This window comes from Mustela erminea, chromosome 2 (genome assembly GCF_009829155.1).
Source record: "Mustela erminea isolate mMusErm1 chromosome 2, mMusErm1.Pri, whole genome shotgun sequence".
Taxonomy (NCBI): domain Eukaryota; kingdom Metazoa; phylum Chordata; class Mammalia; order Carnivora; family Mustelidae; genus Mustela; species Mustela erminea.
This window is the reverse complement of record NC_045615.1, coordinates 16,666,182-16,688,600: the sequence shown is the minus strand read 5'-3', so window position 1 is coordinate 16,688,600 and position 22,419 is coordinate 16,666,182. Positions and strand designations below refer to the sequence as shown.

Below are 22,419 nucleotides of genomic sequence, written 5' to 3'. Positions count from 1 at the left end.
GCTGTACAGAGAGGACCAGAATAGAGAAGAATGGATCACATAAGCAAATAAATAACTGAAGGAGAGGAAATTTTGCATTTCACTAAGCAGTGTAATTTATCATTTTCCAGAAAAAATTTTTAAGGGCAACATCAAAGATTCTATTTTGGTTTGGTATTTCTTTAGTGGCATTTGTTTTGTGCCTGGGTTTACATCTTAAGAGAAAGGCCATAAGACACATGTGAGAGGGGTCTGTTCACGGAATAGAGAAATCTGGAAACACACTATCCCTACCAGAGGTCAAACCAAGGCCTGGGAAACACTGATCCGAAAGAAAATGGGAGATCCCACTTCTCACAGCTACTTTTCATTAAGGAGAGGAAGTGTAATGTCATAGAGCAAGGTGTTTGAAATCACAAAGCCTGTTAGAGCTCACGCTATGATTTATGAGCTGTTGGACCATGGTCAATTATATAACCTTGAGAAATCTTAACTTTAACCATCTGTAAAAGGAAAGTGTTGGTATTTTCTTCAGAGTTTTTTAGTTTTGTTTTGGTTTGGTTTTTGTAATTGTTATGCCCCAATAATGGGTCCGTGATTAAAGGAGCGAGACTGATATAAAGCGAAGGTCAAGCAAAGCTATATTTCGCGCCAAGCATCAAGAATTTAACTGAACGTTCGGGACGCACTTCTTATAGGAGAGGGCGACCCTTCTCTGTTTCACAGACTAGCTTTTAAGGGCAAAGGCCATGTGGTCACACCTGGCTACGTACAGGTGGTCAATGAGATTGTAACACACAGAGAAAGCTGCACAGACATGCTAGGTGACCAATTGAATTGCAATTTACCCTAGTAGACATTTGAACCAGCCTATCACCTTGGTCAGAACTGGTGCCATAAAGATGCCCAAAAGGCGGGGCCCATACTCCTTGGTAACTAGGGAGACAGTATGCATCCCGCTACTGATGGATGTCTCCACCTGCCCTGACCCACCCTAGTATCTGGGCTTTGTTACCTGGAGCTGGTTTCCGGGACTTGTTTTTAAGTAAATCCCCTGGGGGGAAGGGGAGCAGGGACAGTTTAACTTTAATGAAAGCCTCTTGCTAAAGAGGTCCTTACAGTAATGATTACATGAGATTTTGCCTGTAAGTAGACTTCCAGGTGCCCCATCCATAGTAATGTCAGCTATCCTTGGTTGTGGTAGTAATGGTGGTTGTAGAATGAAGGTATGTGGAAGGGAAAGGGGTGGTCCTTTACTGTCTTCAACTCTCTATTTAAATAAGTATAATAATTCACTCAAACTAAAAAAAAAAAAAAAAAAGAATTAATAATCTGGGACCCTTCAGACATAAGTGTATTCTCCAATGCCCCTTCATGTCAAAATGCCAACCCATATATCTGTCTTTGGCAAGATTGTGGGAGTTGCTTCCCATAATATTGATTTAAAAGCTTTGACGACATGGCTCAAATATTTCCAATCTCTTCTTAATAAGGTTAGGCACTATATTTAAACCCTTCCTGAATCCATTGATATTTTATGCTTGTTGGGGTAAGGCTTACTTAATGCTGTCTGCCTGTAAGTACATATGAAAGAAGCACTGGTTTTCAGCTCTGGGACAGTTAACTCAGGAACTTGGAAGTTCTGTCTTTTGGTAAATTGATGATCACAAGTCTCCAAGAACTACTAAGACAGGGAAGGGTGTCCTTGCTGCTGGGTGTCCACACCACCTGGGATCTTCTAAGTCGCAGTCTGGTTCCCCAATCCCTACTCCTCAGTGGCTCTGGTGGCCTTGTTCCCACCACCCTCTCCCTTAAGGCACTGCTAGAAAGAGCTGCAGTGGCCACCCTCTTCATGGTCTCAAATACCAGTCAGAAAGGCCATGGCAGAAAGGCATGTCAACTGCAGCATCTAATTCTGACTATATTACCCCCCACCCCCGAAATTACTTTGACCAAAACCATGCTGACAGGAAGGAAAAATCGAGGAATAAGCCAAATTTAAGCAAAGAAACCAAGAAGAGGGTCAGCATTTTGGAGAATTCAGTATCAGGGCTTCCTACGCAAGGAAGTAGAAAATTTCTTTGTGAGCAAATGCTATTAACATTCTCTTGAAATTCAGTGCCTTAACTAGACACGACACAGGGCGTTTGGCATGGACTGCATTTCCTGTCACAATTTATTTTGGAGTTAGAAAATGTTTTTACTCAAAAACTAACTGAAAGCCTACTTCTCTGCTGTCATAAATCAAGATATCTCACCCATCTCAGTAGGACTTGGACCCTATCCAAAAGTTGCCCACAAAAAGAGAGAGAAATGAGGAGCTTTTGCACAGGGAGGATACCTTCTGCACTAGGAAGGACTGAGGGCACATCATTTCCCAAAGGATTTGTAGAAAGTTCCTAGAGATGGCCGTTTGAATTATCTGACAGACTTGCCCTACCCATTTCAACCTCCTTGGAGGGTCTGGTCACCATGTTGGCAGGCTAGTGGAATAAAATAAAGCAATAAGATTGTTTCCATGAGTGCCAAAGCTCCTTTTTCTAGGATTCTTGAAAGCAGAAAGCACATCAGGCTTCTTGGGATGGCTTCACAGACATAGCGGGATGGTCAACGTTGAACTTCTTGAGTCACAGCACCTGACAGAGTTCATGGAACACAAGACACTCAGTAAACGCTTGACTGATGACATGTCACATCTGCTGTTGTTAAATTTGATTCCTGTGTGTTTCTTATTTATCTGTCAGCTTTTATTACTGTTTAGGCATATCTTCAAAGACGGTTATATTTTCCTCAACTTCGTTTCATAGCCAAATTTTTGATGAAGCCCCTGGTACCACCCCTGGGCCTTTATGACAGCCCTGTTTTATTCCATTTATCACACTGTGCTGTACTGGCCTTTTGCTCAGCTCCACTACCTTTAGAAAATGAGGGAGGACTTATTCTTGTTTATCATTGTCACCCAGTGCCTAGTGCAGCAGACATCTTTTGGAAGTCTTCAGTAAATACGTATTGCATAAACAAATTCTTATACCCAAAGTTAAAGCTTTGTGTTTCCTAAGCAGTTAAACTGACATCTATCAATTCAAAGCCTCCTGAAAAAAAGGTTGTTTTCACCGTGAATCAAAACTGGATTGTGCAATTTGCATGAGACAAACATTTTAATGCTAATCTTTGCTTTCTATTGTGTACTATTCTCCTTCCTGCTAATTTTGCTGCCAGAGGTCTCAGAGGAGAGTGGAACACTTTAATTATGTCACCTTTGCAAAAATGTAAAACACAAACCATCATTTTTAAGCATACTCTTTTCTTAAGGTGCTGTTTTGTTTTTTTGGTTCTGTTTTTGTTTTGTTTAAAAGCAGCAATTTCCTCTTTAAAAGTTAAGTCTAGAGTTGCTTTGAACTTTACGGTACAAGAATACAAACTCTTTTTCAACATTCTGCAAATATTTGTTGAGTTCCTAGTATTGCAGGACACAATTCCAGGAGCTAATGATAGAGACCGAAAAATGGACAAAATTGCTGATCAGATTGAGCTTAAATTCTAGTGAAGGGGAAATGAGCAAGAAACTAATACACAAGAAAATGTCAGGAAATGGTCAATGTGCTAAATAAAATAAAATAAATTTATGTACAAAGTCCAAAATCCAAATGCTGCACAGGACTATTCTAGAATGGGTGGTCAGAGAGAGCAATCTAAGAAGGTGAAATTAATCTGAGTCCTGAATGAGGACAGGAGTCAACTACTGAACCAGGGTCGTTGCAGGCAGAGGGGTTGGCAGATCCCAAACTGGGAATACACATGGCTCGGCCAAGGAATAGATCATCTTCTGTAGGCCTGCAGGTCCTCCGAGGTAAGTGACACAGACTAAATGTTTGTGTCACAAATCATATGTGGAAATCCTAACCCCCAATGTGATGGCGTTAGGAGGTAGATGGAGTCTTTGGGAGGTGATCAGGCCATGAAGTTAAAGCCCTCATGAATGGGATCCTGCTCTTATAAAAGAAACCCCAGAAAGCTTCCTCACCCCTTCCACCAGTGTGAGACATAGCCAGATGATGGGCCATCTGTGAACCAGGAAATGGGCTCTCACCAGACAAATCGGCTATCGTCTCGGTCTTGAATTTTTCAGCCTACTGAATTATGAAAAATAAATCTCTACTGTTTATAAGCCACCCAGTGCATGGTGTTCTGCTAGAGCACCCGCACTGATTAAGAGAGTAACCCTATAACCCCATGGATCAGACCCTCAGGTCTCCCTCTATGCTTGAAAGAAAGCTTGGCTCCACCAAATACACTGTGACGAGAAAGATGGATCAAATCCACCAAGTCAAGCTATCACACAGCTACATTTTGAAAGGCATTGGCATCAACCAAACTTACTATCCCCCTAAGATCATCAGGTCATCTACAACCTTCTGCTTTTTGTTTCTGGAAACTTAATGCTGGAATAACCATCTTCTTTCACTCTGTTTCACGCACTCGCGTGTGTGTACGTGCGCGCGCACACACACACACACAGGGGTTCAGAATCTTCATGATGTTCTTTGAGGATCTGACCACATTTCTGTTAAATTATTTGTTTATGCTTCACAATTTATGTAGCAGAGAAGCAAAGTGGTCCCTAAATTCCCTGCTCACACGCATGCACACATGCCTGCTCTACATATTTATATTAAATTAAACCCTTTACCTCCAGTCAGTCCAACGAGGAGTTTTTCTCACAAGGGGATTTTTCTGGGAGGTGGGTGGCTGGTCTGTGGCCCTGAAAACGAGCAGAAGAGGCTCATGTGACCCTTGCCAACCCTCAGAGAAACACAGAACCCCCAGATTTTAGTATTACTAAGCAGGTTAAGTCTCTGCTTCCCACCTACAAAGCCCATGCAGGGCTTTCGCCTTGAAATTCTGTTTTAAATAAAGAGTTCATCCACATGTATAAAATACATGAACTATTGGTGGTACTTTTCCTCATTTTCTCCTCTCATCTTTGTAGTAATCTCTTGAGGGAGGTGCTTTGTAGAAGAGTTAAGGGTGGCCCAGGCAAAATACCTCTGGTCACACAGCTGATTTGTTCTGCTGGGATCTGAGTTGAGTTCAGGAAATCCAGTTCATTTTTCTTCAGCCCTATAACACAAGCTCCTGACAGCCTTGTCTGGGCTCCCACATGGGCCCTGTTTCTTTAGGTCCAGGGGAACGGCAGTTTGATTTTTGGGTTTGGGGCAAGGGGAGGTTTCTTGCGCTGAAATTGCTGTAATTTGATTCCTAAGAAATTTCTTGACTCATTGAAAACAGACAATAGGTGACAAGAGGGTGAGAGAGAGTAGAAGTGGAGGTGGAGAGGACCAGAGAGAGAAGAAGAAAAGGAAAGCTCACATTTATGGAGCTCCTGCTACTTTTCAGATGCTGAGCAGGGTTCTTTACATGTAGGGGATTGCCTTAAAATTCTCCACCTCCCAGCCCTGGCCTCCTGGTGTGACACTGATTACCCGGAATCTGAGGTCGGCTGGCCCACAGAAAAGCCCAAATACCAACTGGAAACAACAGCCACTCAGTGATTTTATTTACTTGTTTATTTATTTTTAGTGCCTGAGATTAGAACGCCTGGGAAAGCAGGCTTTCTGCTCTTGGGCACCTCTCTGTGGCCATTGCAAGAACCTTCCAGAAAAACCATTAAGCTGCATGGCTGAGCTGCTCAAATGAACAATAAACCCTTGGCTGTCTTCTCGTCTGTCTTTTCTGCTTCGTGTCACATTAAGCATATAAATGGTTAACAGAAATGTGCTTCTTCAATATTTGTGACTGTCCTCTGAGTGCTTTCCAACATAAATATATGCGGAGAGGCTTTGGAACCACAGAGGTCTGAGCCACACACTGCTCTGCCTGCCAGATAGCTGCTCTCCCACAAGCTCATTGGTCTGCATCTCAGTTTCTTTGTCTGCAAACCGGGCCAACAATCCCTATCCTTTGGGGATATTGTGGAGATTAGATGAGATGACCCACGTGGAAGTATCCAAGTCCTTCCGTGGTTAAAAAATGTTGGCTCCTTTTCTCTCCCTCTCCTTTGCCCTCTACACAGCATGATTGCCACCTAAAAGTCTGACACTGAACACTCTCAGTGTGGCTTTGTTTCTAAGGGAACATCACAGATCTAGGCAAAGCGAAGAACGGGAAGGAAATCTGGGAGAGTGGGTTAGCCTTAGGGGCCTTTCGGATGATGATTTTGATGATGATGATTTTGATTTGGTGATCCCAAATCAAAGAGCTGAGTGAAGGGAGGCTCTTTTGGACAGGCTTTCCAAAAGAGGACCCGCCGGGAGCCTCCCGGGCTGGCTGCGGACCCAAGCTTCCTTTCCCAGCGCAGAGAGCAGCTGCCTTGCTGAGGCTGCCATGTTGGAGGACGTTCCATGCCTTCGGGGGAGCGCGAAAGGCAGCTCCTCCCCGGAGGGACCGAAAACAAAGGACAAGGTCCTTTTTCTCCATTTGTATTTATTTTGTGGACAGCTGCAGCAAAACTCTACCTGTGGCAACCTTTCACAACAGATGTCCTTTCTGCTTTTAGCTGCAGGCATGTTTCCAAAGCAGATGCCAAACGCACACTGTTGCCCAAGCTTACGTATGCATAGACGTGAAGGAACTAGAGACTCCCAAGAAACCGCAAGGACGGACGACCAGGACCCAGCTGGTTCTCCTGTCTGGTAGGGAAGGGAGGGAAGGAGCCCTTAGGGAGAGAGAGCCCTCTCTGTATCCCCAACTCTTCTGCTTTTACCTTTGTCATCTCCTTGAAAAGGGCATGGCCTTTGGGTAACCAAAGACCTGGGTTTGAATTCTAGTTGTTATTTGGGGGCCCTGAGACCCTAGAAAAACCACTGACCTTTGCTGGGTTTCAGTTTCCACATCTGCAAAAGAAAGCCCATGATTTTGTGAGGAGAAAGTATGACGAGAAATGCAAAAACCCCACAGAGTTAATAAAAACATAAAAGATACTCAATTGGTTATTTTTTTCATTAATGGGGGACTATTATCAAACAGTAGCTTCCTAGGAAATGAATACGCTTGTGGAATATTCATATAAACCATGTTTAAAGCAATTAATAAGAAGCTTATATGCAGCAAAATATATTTAAAAATGAACCCCAGAATGTTGATTATTTCTGGGTCACAAAATCTAAGGGAATTTTTATTGCTTTGTTTATAGTTACCTGTGTTTTTCTCATTTTTTGGCAATGAACATGCTTTGCTTATATAAGAAAAAATAGAGCCAAAGCAGTCTCATAATCTTAATAGTCCAGAAAAACATTCAAGATACATTATTACAGGGGTGCCTGGATGACTCAGTGGTAAAGCCTCTGTCTTCCGCTCGGGTCATGGTCTCGGTGTTCCGGGATCGAGCCCCGTGTCAGGCTCCCTGCTAGGCAAGGAGCCTGCTTCCCCTCTCTCTCTGCCCACTGCTCTGCCTACTTGTGGCCTCTCTCTGTGTCAAATAAATAAATAAAATCTTTAAAAAAAATACATTATTGTAAACAAAACGTGGATGTGCACAAGACCACACTATGATAGAAGCTGCAGTGTAGAAGCTGCAGTAAGACTGCAGAATAAAACCTTTGCAATCTCTGTGTGGGGAAATTGTAGTGCTTTTATCTTTCTTTCTTTTTTTCTTTTGATATGCTTTTTCTACATTTTTACATTAGTTCTTAAAGTCCTGAAAGGAGAAACAATTAAATTCTTTAAAAAGCATACAAAAGGAGAACAGACATTCCTGATAGTAAACAAACATGATGCACATACAAAATAAGTTATAGAAATAAATATATGACTTGCTAAGCCTGTAGCAACAATAGTGAATAAACAGCATATTTAATATCCTGTAATATCTCCAGATCACCTCATATCTGGCCTCAGTGCCTGCTCACACGCTTCCTCTGCCCAGAATTCTTTCCCCTCTGCCTATTCCCTCAGTACCACGCCGCCTCTAGGAAAGGCTGCCACGACTTAACTGCACTGATTTGTTCACATATCCATCCTTTCCCACTCACCTGTAGAACCAGGTCTCATTCATCTCTTTATCTTAATATTTAATAAAGCGATTGGAATGTCATATGTGCTCAATAAATGTTGATTAACTAAATCACTTCATCTAAAATCTGCTTCATGTCTATCTTAAGGTATATTGCTATCAATGCCTGCCAGTCTTATAGTCTGGTTATTGGGAAATCTGAGGCCAAAATTACAGTTCTAAGTCTGTATTACAGAGGCATTGTAGGATTAATCAAAGTAAAGATGATAAACTCACTACCTAATATTGGAGCTAACCTAACAATAATTTATGAATAAAAAGCAAAGGGCCATGATCGTATCAAGACAACATAATTCCAAGGCATACTTGCCCCAAATTGACTCTCAACTATATCCGTGCACATGCACAGAGGAAGAACGTATCCATGTTCTTAATTGTTGCTTGCAACCGGACTTCTTCCTGTGGTCATTTTCAATGATAGCTACACGTTAGAATCACTGAAAAAAAAAATTTTTATTATGACTCCAAGTTAATGAAGACAGAATCTCTGGCAATTTAGAATTAAAATTGAGAGCTATTTGCCTTTAAAAATGGAGGAAAGAAGTTGTATTTTAAAGCAGTTACAGTCCTTCATGGGAACACTCCACCAATGTGTGATCAACAGGGTGACCCTAAAATGGCATATGAACTAGAACTGTCCTGAACAAACCAAGACACACACTTCCCCTAGTCATGAACCATATTTTGAGGCTCACGCTTCTAATGGATATGATCAAGAATGAACCCAAGACCATTAGTTGTTTCCTGACTGCCAGAATCCTGGCGAATTTTGAACCAAATGAATGTCCTGTCCTGGTAGTTTTGGAAAAAATAGGGATGGGAGTTTGAGACTCGGTAGAAAACCGTCAGCTCTTTAAAAACATATTGATAGATAGATAGATATAATGCAGATACTAGAAGTAAAATATGCCCGTGTATTTTCTGCTTCTGTCCAAGAAGGTGGCTCCCCAAACATCTGATATCAGGCATGGAGTGCTCCAAGATCACTCAAACCTCTATTTTCATCTCGTGCCTATGATGCTCCTTTCCTCTACAAGCTGGTCAGGATTACCATTCTCCCTAGCTTCCCAGTTCCTACAGATCTTTTCTATGATAAAAATCTGACCCAGAATAAGAAATGTTGCACACTTGTTTATTTATTTATTTTTAAGATTTTATTTATTTATTTGAGAGAGAGAGCAAGAATGGGAGAGAATGTATGAGAGGGGAGAAGTCAGAAGGAGAAGCAGGCTCCCTGCTGAGCAGGGAACCTGATATGGGACTCAATCCTGGGACTGCAGGATCATGACCTGAGTCGAAGGCAGTCGCTTAACCAAGTGAGCCACCCAGGCGCCCAAAAATGTTGCACGTTTATGATGATAAGAATAGAAAATATTAGGGAGAGAATCAAAGAATAAAGGCAGCTGTGGATATTGGAATGGGCACTGAGTCAACATACCTGGGTTGAAACCACATGACACAAACTCCTTTGCAGTCTGACCCCCTGCTGTGTGGGGGGTTTGTAAGAAACAAAGAAAATAAGCAATTGAAAATGTCTTTGATTCATGGTTAACTTGCTGACTGTGGTGCTTTGCATGTTGTCTGAGGTGGAATTATTAGACGCCAGTGATTGCGCGATGACACAGGTAGCCGCCAGTGCACATAAAAGCCAAGTACCTAAATAACTGTCAAAGGCAATTTTTCTAAAGGTTGATGTGGTTAACGTTATTTTCTCTATATTTAAATTTATTTCTGTCATCTTATCTTTGCTTTATATTAACCATGATTTTTGTGAGCTGTATTTATTTTTCTTCTTTTTCATTAAATAATCCACTCCCCACCCAACCATATCTGAAAGTAGGACATTCTATTTCTATTTTTTTCTGGTTATTTGTCTATTTTCCATGTGCACATAACTTTTCAAAATCTAACTTTAATTGTTATCTTTACCTTCATGGAGAGCATGAAGAGTTTAGAATAATAGTTTTATCTCTACCCCATTCCACAGAGTAGGGTTGTAAATATTTCATTGATACTTGGATTTATAGCTCCTTATTATTCATTGTTTTCACTGTCATAATTATCACTATTATTATTGTCCTACAGCCAATGCGTCTTTCAATTTACTCATGTGTTTACTATTTCTCTGTTCAGCATTTCTTACATCTCTCCTCAATTCAATCTCTTTTATAGAACATGTGGACTTTTTTTCAGTGATGGTTTGTTAATGGCAAATACCTGACACTTGCTTGTCTAAAAATATCTTTTTTTCTACCCATATTCCTTAGAGACACTTCAGCTACATATAGAATTCCAACTTGACTGTTACTTTCTATTTGTATTGTTAAAATATTATTTCACTGTTTTCTTCTATCTTTGTTATTGATTATTTCTGCACGTTTCCAGTGGAGATGTCAGTTGCACAACTAATATGGAGGATGGCTTTGCAATATCTTCGAAAATTACAAACTCATTACTTTCAGCAAGCCATTTCACTGTAAGGAATTTATCCTATGGAAGGAAGTGCTCACTAGAATGATCTTTGAAGGATGCCTGAGTGGCTCAGTAGCTTGTGTCTGCCTTTGGCTCAGGTCATGATCCCAGGGTCCTGGGATCAAGTCCCACATCGGGCTTCTTGCTCAGAGGGAAGCCTGCTTCTCCCTCTGCCTGCCACTCCCCCTGCTTGTTCTTGCTCTCTCTCTTTCTCTAACAAATAAATAAATAAATAAAATCTTTAAAAGATTAAAATAATCTTTGAACATCATTATATTGTTCAAAACTTTCCAATAGCTTCTTTCCACACTGAAAGTAAACATCAAAGCCCTTACACAAGCTTACCTTGCCCTATCAACCTCCTTGCTATCCCTTACCTCAGCTCCTATCACTCCCTTCCTCCCTAACTTCTCCCCACCTTAGTGCTTTTGAGTTGATTTCTATCTGGAAACTACTCACCAAGATATCTACATGGCTCATTCCCTCATCTCTTCAGGAAGCTCCCCCATAGCCCTACATAAAATAGCTGCCATCATCAGCAGAATTCAATCTCTATCCCTTACTTGCTTTATTTTTCTCAATAGAACTTGACATTTGACATACAATATAGTTATTTGTTCATCTGTTATTTGTTCTACCAGTTTTATTATGAACTCCTTGGAAAGATAAGAAATTTGTCTTATTTGTTGCTATACTATAGGTCCTAAAACAGTGCCTGGCATATAACAAGAATTATGCATTATGTGAATGAAATCATACACTTGTGAATAAGCAAAATGTTATACATATGATTTTTTTGGATAATTCTTTGTAGTAAAAAAAAAAGAGAAAGAAACAAATTGAATCTCCATCAAAATCATCTGCATAAATAACTGCCACATCTGTACACCAGAATACAGTGAAATACTTTTCATTTTTATTTATTCCCTTTATTCTTTTCCTTATCTTTCTCCTTCTAGGCTGTTGTTAGATAATGTGTTCATATATCTCTTTCCATTTATTAATCTTTTTTTCAGTTGTATTTAACCTGATGTTTAACCCAATTGTTGAATATTATATTCATATACTGTATTTTTCAGTTTCATCTGTAGAAGTTCCATTTGGCTTTTTTGCAAATCTTCTACTCATCACTACATAATATCTTGACATTTACTTATGTCTTTGGTTTCTTATTTTCTGTATTTATTAATTTAAGAAATGTTTTTCAACAATTCTATTGTTTCAAGTTCTTTGGGGATCAATCTCCAAAGGGGATTATTATCTCTGCTTTTGTTCATGGTAGGTTATTTATCAGTGTTTTCTAATTTTGGTTTATGAGCTCATCTTTAGCCAGTTCCCTATGGCAAACTTGTTTGAACTGGGAAAATACTGCGTTCCTCTATATTGACTTTTGTATCTGCTACTTAGAAGTCCCAAGGGTATTAAAAATGATGGATCTTAGTATTACCAGCTTAGAGTTTCTTGAACTAAGCAGGAATTTTACATTGACTCCTTCTCAACCTGTGACAGGACACACCTCTAGTTCAATGTCTTAGCTATTTCCCCATGTAGAGCCCAGAAAAATACAGAAAATCTTCCTTGTCATTCCTTTTTGCCAGGGAAGATAACTTTATGTCTAGGATTTTTTTTTCCTATTTAATCCACCCATTAAAGGCTCTAACTTCCTCATGAAGACCCAAGCATTTGTTTCCTATCCCCTCCCATCTATTTTAATGCTACTTTCTTGCTTACAAAGTTACTAAATAGCCCTATAGCTTCTGTATTTGTATCTTGAACTACCTTAATGTAGCTTTTAATCCTTCATTTTGGCTGCTGGAATTCTTATTTTTACAGATTTGCAATAAAAACTGGTTTTGTTATATCCTGTACAATTTCTGGGTATTTCAAACTGAGAAAATATTTGGGCTTTCTAATCTACCCTATTACTATAATATGGAAGTGATAACTTATTATTAAGATTACATTTTGGTCAAATAGCTAAGTTGCTTAATACAGTTTAATAAATCCTTAGGAAATGGGATTTGAAGCCTGCTTCAAAATGTTTTATTTACCTCTATGCTGGTGACAAAAGATAGTTCAAGAAGCCCAGGCTTCATTTTCCATTTTGAAGAAAATGAACACAAGAAACACGAATACTCACATAGAAAAGCAATTTCTAAATTTTTTTGGCTCAACACCCAGAGTATTTCTCTCTTGTAGCAGTGTTTCTCCACATTTATTCTGAGTTTTTCCTTTCTTTCAGTCCCCTCAGCCAATTTATCGCAATACCTATTGGCTTTATCTTTGAATTTTTTTTAAGATTTTATTTATTTATTTACTTTTCAGAAAAAAAAAAAAAGTAAGCATGAGAAAGGGCATGGGGAGAAGTAGAGGGAAAGGGACAAGTTGACTCTGTGCTGAGCATGGAACCTCATGCAACACTTGATCCCATGATCCTGAGACCATGATCTGAGCCAAAATCAAGAGTTGGACACTTAACCAACTGAACCCCCAGGTGTCCCATCTTCTAATTAATTTTGAATCTGGAATTTTTACACTCCCACTGCTAACACCATAATGTAAGTCACCATCATCACAAGCCTAGACTTATAGAACCTTTTAGGTGATCACTGTTTCTGCTCTTACCCTCTATTGTCTATTCCCACCATAGCCAAACAGGACAGCTTACATCAAATCCATTAGCTACACTCTCCTGTTTAAGACTTCCTATAATATTTGAAAGAAAATACAAAATCCTTTCCATTGTTTACATGACAGGCTCCTGGTCTCCTCTCTAGCCACATTGGTTTAATGAAAAGTTTTTGGGTCCTGATAGTCTAGAAAAATTAAAATGACACATATTAGTATGGAATTAAATAAATTATGATTTATTGACTTCCTTTTTTAGGCAATGTAACTTATTCCTTATTATGGAAGGAAAGATTTAGTACCTGTTCTAAGCAACTGTTTCACTTGATTTGCATAAAGAAGCCTTGTACTTAAGGAAAGCTAAATAACAGTTGAAAGTTAAGTCAACAAGAAATTATGTCACAAGATAGTGTAAGATAAAAGTTTAAATAGTAGTCCAGCTAATGCATAATTAGAGTTCAGGAGAAGGAAAGAATGTTGTTGACTAGTTATTAGAAAAGTTCCTGGATTAAAAAGTCAGAGTTAGGGGCGCCTGGGTGGCTCAGTGTGTTAAGCCTCTGCTTTTGGCTCGGGTCATGATCTCAGGGTCCTGGGATCGAGCCCCACATTGTGCTTTCTGCTCACTGGGAAACCTGCTCCCCACCCTCTCTCTGCCTGCCTCTCTGCCTACTTGTGATCTCTCTCTCTCTCTCTCTCTGAAATAAATAAAAAATCTTAAAAAAAAAAAGTCAGAGTTAGAAGCCCTGTTCAGTTCAGACTGCCCTTATATGAATATACATATGTATATATGTATATATACATACACCTCCCCCCCCTTTTTTTTTGCAATGACTGTTCTACAATGTCTCTTGCTCCACTGTGGACTATACCAGCAAATAATCACAATAACCTCTTTACCTTGTTTTTTGTTGCATTGCCTTAAGGGTAGTCCAAGGAGCATGCACCTCTTTTGTCTGCTCACCCAAAATAAATGTATGACCATCTTCATGTGATGAACCTCCACCATTGCTGATTATTTGTGTCAATCTTATTCTCAAGAGAAGCAGATAAAGGCCAGGCTATGGTTGCCATATCATATCATTCTGAGCTGCTTCCAACGATTTGGCATAATTTGCAGACAACTACAGTATGTGAAACTAACTAGCAGTTGTTCCCAGAATCCACAGTTTAAGGTAATGTCAAATCAAAATGAAGGCAGTCTTTTGGCTCACTGGAAGCTTGGTAGAATTATAATTCTAAGGATAATGTTTTGTAATTATAGATCATTTAAATGTAAATCTTATCAGTTGCTTTTGTTTGATTCTATTTTTAGGTAGTATAATTATAGTGTTTTTGTCATTGTTGACAAATCCATTTGAATAATCCAGAACCACCAAAGAATTTTTTTGTCTTTCTTCTTGGACTTGGATTTAGTACAGTAATTTTTATTTCTTTTTCTCCTTTGGTTTTATTACTATTTTTAAAGTGATTATACAATAACTCTAATGGTAGTCTGAAAGAATTATAGTTCTTGGGATAGTTTTTTTTATAAATGTACACTATATAAATATGAATCTTATTACTAAATTGTATCCTTCTAATTTGATTTCTAGATAGTCTAGATTTGTCATTGCTACTTAACAAATCTCTTCTATTGATTCAGAAACACTGTTAATCTTTTTATTTCTCTTCTAAAGTAATTTTGAATTTTCTTTCATGTGGTTTCACTGCTACAGTCAAATGATCATACTCAGATAGAAATTTGATAGAACATAGAGCTACCCTATGACTCAGCTATTGCACTACTGGGTATTTACCCCAAAGATAAAGATGTAGTGAAAAGAAGGGCTATCTGTACCCCAATGTTCATAGCAGCAATGGCCACAATAGCCAAACTGTGGAAAGAGCTGAGATGCGCTTCAACAGACAAATGGGTAAAGAAGATGTGGTTTATATCTACAATGGAATATTATGCCTTCTTCAGGAAAGATGAATACCTACCATTTGCATGGACATGGATGAAACTGGAGGGGATTATGCTAAGTGAAATGAGTCAAATAGAGAAAGATAATTATCATATGGTTTCACTTACATGTGGAACATAAGGAATAGCATGGAGGACATTAGGAGAAGGAAGGGGAAAATGAAGAGGGCAGAAATCAGAGAAGGAGACAAACCATGAGAGACTATGGACTCCAGGAAATAAACCGAGGGTTTCAGAGGGGAAGGGGGCGGGGGATGGATGATCCCAGTGATGGGCATTAAGGAAGGCTTATATTGCATGGATCACTGGGTGTTATATGCAAACAATGAATCATGGAACACTACATCAAAACTAGTGATGTCTGTATGGTGACTAAAATAACATAATAAAATAAAAATTTAAAAAGTAGTGTTTTCTAAATGTAATTTATTTTACAGTAAATTTCATGAATAAATTGTTACATTTCTTTATTTTCTAGATAGTACAAGACTAATATTTCATTTGTTTCCATTGAAAAACACCCATAACATGAATTTGAATGAGTTACTAAGAAGTCCCACAATTGGAGATACCTGAAACTCAACACTTACCTCTGAATACTGAGGGTCGAATTTACTCTGTGTATAAGATTAACATATTTAACTAAATAAATTTTGGCTGAAAAAATATTAAACTAACTCCACATGCAGACACTGGGGGAGAAAAAGAAAGCAGCTTTAACTAGATGGTTAATCTACAGAGCGAGTCTCTGTCCAAGAAAAAAGATGAAGATTATAAAACTGGCTGCCAACACAGAGAAAGGTTTGAGAGGATAGGGAAGGAAACAGGTCTGGAATAATTCCTGCAGAACAGAGGGGATGCTTTAGGAATATTTCATGAGAACCAGAAGGATGGGACAGAAGAGGGGACCAATATGGCTACTCCCTAACATAGGTAAGCCATTTAGAGCTGGGCCAGCCCTTTCTTATTGGTGAGGACAGCCATGGAATAGTTTCAAATGCTAACTGGCATTTGAGAACATTGCTTCGGAACCTCCACTCTCCATACCTCTTATTTTCCTTTGTTTAGTATTAGATAACTCAATTTCTGAATTCTTAACTCTGTGACCCTAAATTTAATGCCTACCTTTGATGCCACCAAACTTGGTCCATTTGACTCTCCTACAGCCTCTTCCGCTCTCCATGAGGTTAAGTTAAACTTCCTCTTTTTGAGTTCAACAAGAAAATTCTTTATTGGGGTCTTCTTAAGGAAGCCTCCCTTTTTCTGGCTGCTCACTTCCTTGTTCAATACCCTTAATCCAGCTCAAACACCCATATGTCTTTTGTTCTTTGCAGATTAGGTGGGCCCTCATGAAGTAGAAGTTCCTATAATGGCTACTGCTTATGTCATTTTCATCTTTGCTTAATTATTAGGATTTCTTGATGAAAAAAATTGTAGAGCTGCCAATAATTTAATACATTTTTTTTTCATGGTACAGGGAACAGTACATTTGATTAATGAAAATATCCCAATCTAAATTACCCAATTGAATGGATGAAAATTAGACTTACTAAAAATAAATTAGTCATCTAACGTAGGATTTATAAAAATAACAAGATAAACTTAAGGAAACATAATGAAGAAAAAATTAAAGAAATTCATGCATTTAAAAAAACTTAAAAATTCTAGAATCCAACAAATGCAAGAGCTAGTCCTCTAAGAAATAAAAATGAATAAAGTATAAATCATTAGCACACCTAATAAAGAAACAACATGGAAGAAAACCGAACAAACAAAAAAGACAATGCAACAACCACAAATAGTGAAGATAATGAATCATCAGACAGCTTCTGTCACCTCCAGGCAAACACATTTGCTAACCTGAATAAAACTGTTGACTTTTTAGGGAAAAAAAATCTAAATTAATGAAACCGTATATCTAAGTGTGCCAATTAAATAGAAAAATAAAAAGTTTTTGAAAAGCTACTGTCTAAAGACCAGTAGTTCTAGGCAATTTTTCAAAGTACTCCTTCCACACATTTAAAGAACAAATAATTTGCATGCAATTATATTATACTTGAACATGAAAGAAGGAAACTGCCCACTTTTCTAAGAATTCTGCTTACCACAGATTTTAAACCCCAACAAGAATAGCTCATAAAAGAAAACTAAAACCAAACAAGAACACTAAATGAAATATAAACAATCAGAAACCAACACTATGGCACCATGAATATTACTCCATGAATACAAAAATGGTTCAAGACTAGGATATTTATTAACATAATTCAAGATATCAAATTAAAAAAATCCGAACACTAGAGCTATCTTTGTTAAAAAGGCATCTGAAAAAATTTAGCACATTTTCTTCAACTCTTTATTGAAATGCCACATACATACAGAAAAGTAAGCATATCATAAATGTATAGCTCAGTGAATATTTATGAAATGAATATACTAGACAGATGATGAAATAGAATATTATCAGTACTCCCAGAAAACCCCGTATGCTGCATTTCTGTCCATGAGTCCTCACAAGAGAAACACAATTCTGATTTCTAATAGCACAAGTTAGTTTTCCTGCTGTTGTTATATCAGCATCCATTTATGATTCAGACAAAGACTCTTAAAAGAATAGAAATTGGGGGCACCTGTGTGGCTCAATGGGTTAGGACTCTGCCTTCAGCTCAGGTCGTGATCTCAGAGTCCCAGGATCAAGCCCGGCATCAGGCTCTCTGCTCAGCAGGGAGCCTGCTTCCCCCTCTCTCTCTGCCTACTTGTGATCTCTCTCTCTCTCTGCCAAATAAAATCTAAAAAAAAAAAAAAAAGAAGAAGAAGAATAGGAATTGATGGAGAATGAGAAAACATTTCCATTAAGTCAGTAACAAAATCTCTATCAACATAAAATTTTTTATATTATTTATATTATGGCTAATACAAAGGCACACAAGAAGAAAATAGGTATAAGTATTGAAAAATAAAGAGGTAAAATGGCCTATGATGGTACTATTATACATATTATATTATATTCCAGATAAAAATCATATAATAATAATTAGGTATCTGAAAAGCTAAGATAGTAACCCCCCCAAAAAATGTTTAAAAGGTAGGAAAATTCAGGAAGTTGGTTGGAACCAAAAATAGAATTAATAATCAATATTAATTAATAATAATCAATATCCCTATTATTTAATAAAGGAAAGATACCATTTGTAATTTCTACCAAAGTGATGAAATAATAACAAATAAACGTGACAAGAAAGGTACAAAAAGTTATGTGAGAAAAATTATAAAATATTTTGGAAAGTCAAATGTAAACAAATTGAAAAATATACTCTGTTTTCTTTTTTTCTCTTTTTAGAGAAAGTGTGCATGTGTGCGTGAGTGGAAGAGAGTAGTACAGGTGGGGTTAGGAAGGGACAGAGGGAGAGGGAGAGAGAGAATCTTAAGCAGGCTCTGCACCTAGTATGGAGCCCAACATGGGGCTCCATCTCAAGACCCTGAGATCATGACCTGAGCAGAAACCAAGAATTGGAAGGATGCTTAACCAACTGAGCCACCCAGGTGCCCCTATCCTGTTGTTGAATTGGAAGAATTAACATCATGAATAAATCAAGTGTCCCTAGATAATCTTACACAATCAAGGTGGCTCCCTCACACCAAAAAAGAACAGCAACAGGAATATACAAAAACTAGATTAGCTAATGCCAAATTCATATGGAGAAAACACAAGCAAGAATATCCAGAAATTTGTGAGAAAGAAGAATGATAAAAAGACTAGCACTATGAGGTACTTAAACATAAAGCTGCAGTGATTAAAAAACAGTGCAGTATGGATGGACAGTTGGACTAGAATAGGAGTTAGCAAACTTTTTCTGTAAAGATCTACAGGATAAATATTTTCAACTTTGTGGATCAATCTCTGTCATAATTAGTCAACTCTAATATCGTAGTGCAAAGACAGTCATGAACAATACATAAACAAATGGGCATAGCTCTATTCCAATAGAACTTCATATTCAAAAACAAGTAGCTGTATGGATTTGGTCTACTGGCCTTAGAACCATGAATTTTTTTTTTGAAGATCCCAAAATAGGGGTGCCTGAGTGGCTCAGTCAGTTAAGACTCTGACTCTTGATTTTGGCTCAGGTCATGACCTCAGTCTCCTGAGATTGAGCCCCAAGTCCAGCTTCATGCTGAGTGTAGAACCTACTTGCGGTTCTTGCTCTCTCCCTTGCCTCTCTCCCTGCTTGTGCGCTCTCTCTCTCTCTCTCTCTCTCTCTTTCTCAGAAAAAAAAAAAATCCAAAAATAAGCACAAATATATATAAACAACTAGTGTATGATAAAGGAGGCACTGCACTGGAGAAAAGATACAGTACTCGATAAATTTTTTAGACAAATGGTTATCCATCTGAGAAGAAAAATAATGTTGAATCTTTATCCCATTCTTTAATTCCAAATGGATCAAAAATTAAAACATAAAAGCCAAAATCACTGGATGCTTGCATGGCTCAGTTGGTTAATCATCTGCTGTTGGCTCAGGCCATGATCCCAGGGTCCTGGGATTTAGTCCAGCACCTAGCTCCTTGCTCAGTGGTGAGCCCGCTTCTCCTTCTGCCTGCCTCTCCCAGCTTGTGCTCTCTCTCTCTCTCTCTTTCTGACAGATAAGTAAATAAAATCTTAAAAAAAAAAAGCCAAAATCACTAAAGTACCAGAAGAAAATATGGGAATATTTATATGAATGAAATATAAATGATATTTATGTGATATTTATATGAATGAAAAAAGTCTTTTTAAGCAAGGACTCAAACCCAGAAGCCATATATGAAAAATGAAGAATTAGACTTCATGAAAATAAAAATTTCCACATGGTACAATCTACCACCAGCAAGAATGAGGGGGAGGGGGAGAAAAAAAAATACTGCCAGTTCATATCACAGGTACTACAGCTGGTGATTGAAATTATAGGCTTTCTCATTATTGCAATGATTTCTCCTGCAATTTTTAAATACCAATAAATACAAATATTTTTTATGGTGATACAATTATCTTGATATTTTAAAAATTCATTTTTTTAAAGATTTTATTTATTTGTCAGAGAGAGATTGAGAGAGAGAGAGAGAGTGCACAAAAGCAGGGGGAGCAGCAGGCATAGGGAGAAGCTGACTCCTCGCTCAGCGAGGTGCCTGATGTGGGACTCGACCCCAGGACCCTGAGATAATGACCTGGGCCAAAGGCAGATGCTTAACCAACTGAGCCACTCTGGCATCCCAATATTTTTTAAAATGTAAAACTACTTGTATCTTGGAATGAAGATGGAAAACTCAATTTCTCAATTTATGTAAGACGACAAGACAATTTGCTCTCCATGAGTCTGGACGCATGCAAGCCCTTGCAAATCTTAGCAAGCAAAGGCATGTCCTTCTGCATCACTACTCATGGTGATTGGCACAGTGTCCCAGTGGTGTCTGTGTTTAGGAAATGATACGTTAAGGAGCCTTCTTGTCGCAATTGCTACTATACAATTTTTGATGAAAATGCTTGCTGAACAAAACCCTATTCTATAAAGAGACTAGATACTTTGTTAAAATCGTGACTCTCGAACAAAGAGATGCATTCATTCAGAAAGCATTCTTCTGCACTGCCACAGCCCTCCAGGAGGAAGCTAAGGACAATAAACAAAGGAAAGCTTTTACTGGAGGAATAATTCTTACTGTAGCTCAAAGACTTTCTAAACCAGTGAAATAGAAATACAACAACATTGGCACTAGTACAGATAACTTCGGAGCAGAATTTCCAATCATAATGATGCAATTTAGCAAAGATTAAACAAAAAGACTTCCTTTGAAACAAAAGTTACAGCTCATTTTCAATGTAATGATTTTATCTCCTGCTGAAAAAGAAATAGTTGACAAACATTTTCTCACTGATAAAAAGGTAGAATTATTTAGAGATGGAAATAATTTTAGAGAAAAATAATTAAAGTTGCCCTATACTTACCTCCTCATTATTCCTCAGTCTACTGTAGAATCAGGAAGAGGTGTAAGAAGAACCTTTGGTCAAGGTTCATCCTATGAGACTGTTGTGGGTTAAACTGTGTCCTTCTGTCCCTCAAAATATGTTGAAGTCCTGACCCCAACTACCTGTTAAATGTGGCGGTATTCGAAAACAGGATTTTTGGGAGCCTGGGTGGTTCAGTTGGTGAAGCGACTGCCTTGGGCTCAGGTCATGATTCTGGAGTCCCTGGACCGAGTCCCATATCAGGCTCCCTGCTGGGCAGGGAGTCCGCTTCTCCCTCTGACCCTCCTCCTTCTCATGCTCTCTCTCTCTCTCTCTCTCTCTCTCTCATTCTCTCTCTCTCTTTCTCAAATAAATAAATTTTTAAAAAATAAAAGAAAATGGGATTTTTGAAGATATGATTAAGATAAGATCATAGTCAATCAAGGTGAGTCCAAATGTGTGACTGTTTTCCCTAAAAGAAGAGGAAACAAACACAAGCACACAATGAAAAGAACATGTGACAACAAAGACAGAGATTGGAGTAATGTATCCACAAACCATGGAAACCTGCAGGATTGTCAACAACCAGCAGAAAGTAAGAAGAGGCAAGGAGGGATTCTTCCCTAAATCCTTCAGAGCAAGTGTGGGCCTGCAGATAACATTTTGGACTTCTAGCCTCCAGAACTGCGATAGAATAGATCTCTGTGGTACTTTGTATGGGAGCCCCAGGAAAATAATATGGGGACTTGACTCCCGGGTACTTCCAGATTATGCCGCCTGGCCCTATGCAGCCCCTGGAGATACCATGATGCAGGTCCTGTGGTATATGTGCCTAGCAGTGATAGAAGGAATCAGGGTTCTTGTGAGTCTGGTCACGTTAGGCTCATCCCTGAGCTGACGGACTGATGGAGGCCATGACAAAGGCTCAGCCCCGCTCTGAGGAAGATGGACCCCAGAGCTAGTAAATGAGGTGGAAAATGCTGAATCTGAAGCTAGGATGGGAGCAGTGGCATCTGGGTTCTCCGTAATCAAAGTGGCCAAAGACCCAAGATATAAGGGAGGCTGAGGGACCAGTTGGCCAGTCCACTGCTGGTGACACATCAGCTCACTTTGTTGCTCTTGGGGTCATCTTCTTCTTGGCTGTTCCTTGATTTACACTTTTTATTCATCTCATCCTTGCACCTTCTTTTTTTCTCATCTTGTTGTCTTTTGTTTCTGTTACATACAGAAATTCATTTTATTTAATAAACTTTTATATAGTCTTTTTACAGAGTGCTAACCACCAGGTACTATACTAAAGTCCTTGCATGTTTAGATTTTTAAGTT

General features: G+C 38.6%; 1 long non-coding RNA gene across 2 annotated transcripts; it reads right to left on the bottom strand.

Annotated features, from left to right (window-relative positions):
* Positions 1-866: 866 nt before the first annotated feature.
* Positions 867-21,175, bottom strand: LOC116582966. Of its 2 annotated transcripts, none has more exons than XR_004282570.1 (3): positions 21,094-21,175; positions 4,670-4,741; positions 867-2,615 (listed from the first exon to the last, which is right to left on the bottom strand). It is a non-coding gene; the product is annotated as an uncharacterized LOC116582966 (long non-coding RNA). The 2 variants fall into 2 exon arrangements; XR_004282566.1 differs by lacking the exon at positions 21,094-21,175 and adding an exon at positions 5,350-5,474.
* Between the last annotated feature and the right edge of the window lie 1,244 nt (positions 21,176-22,419).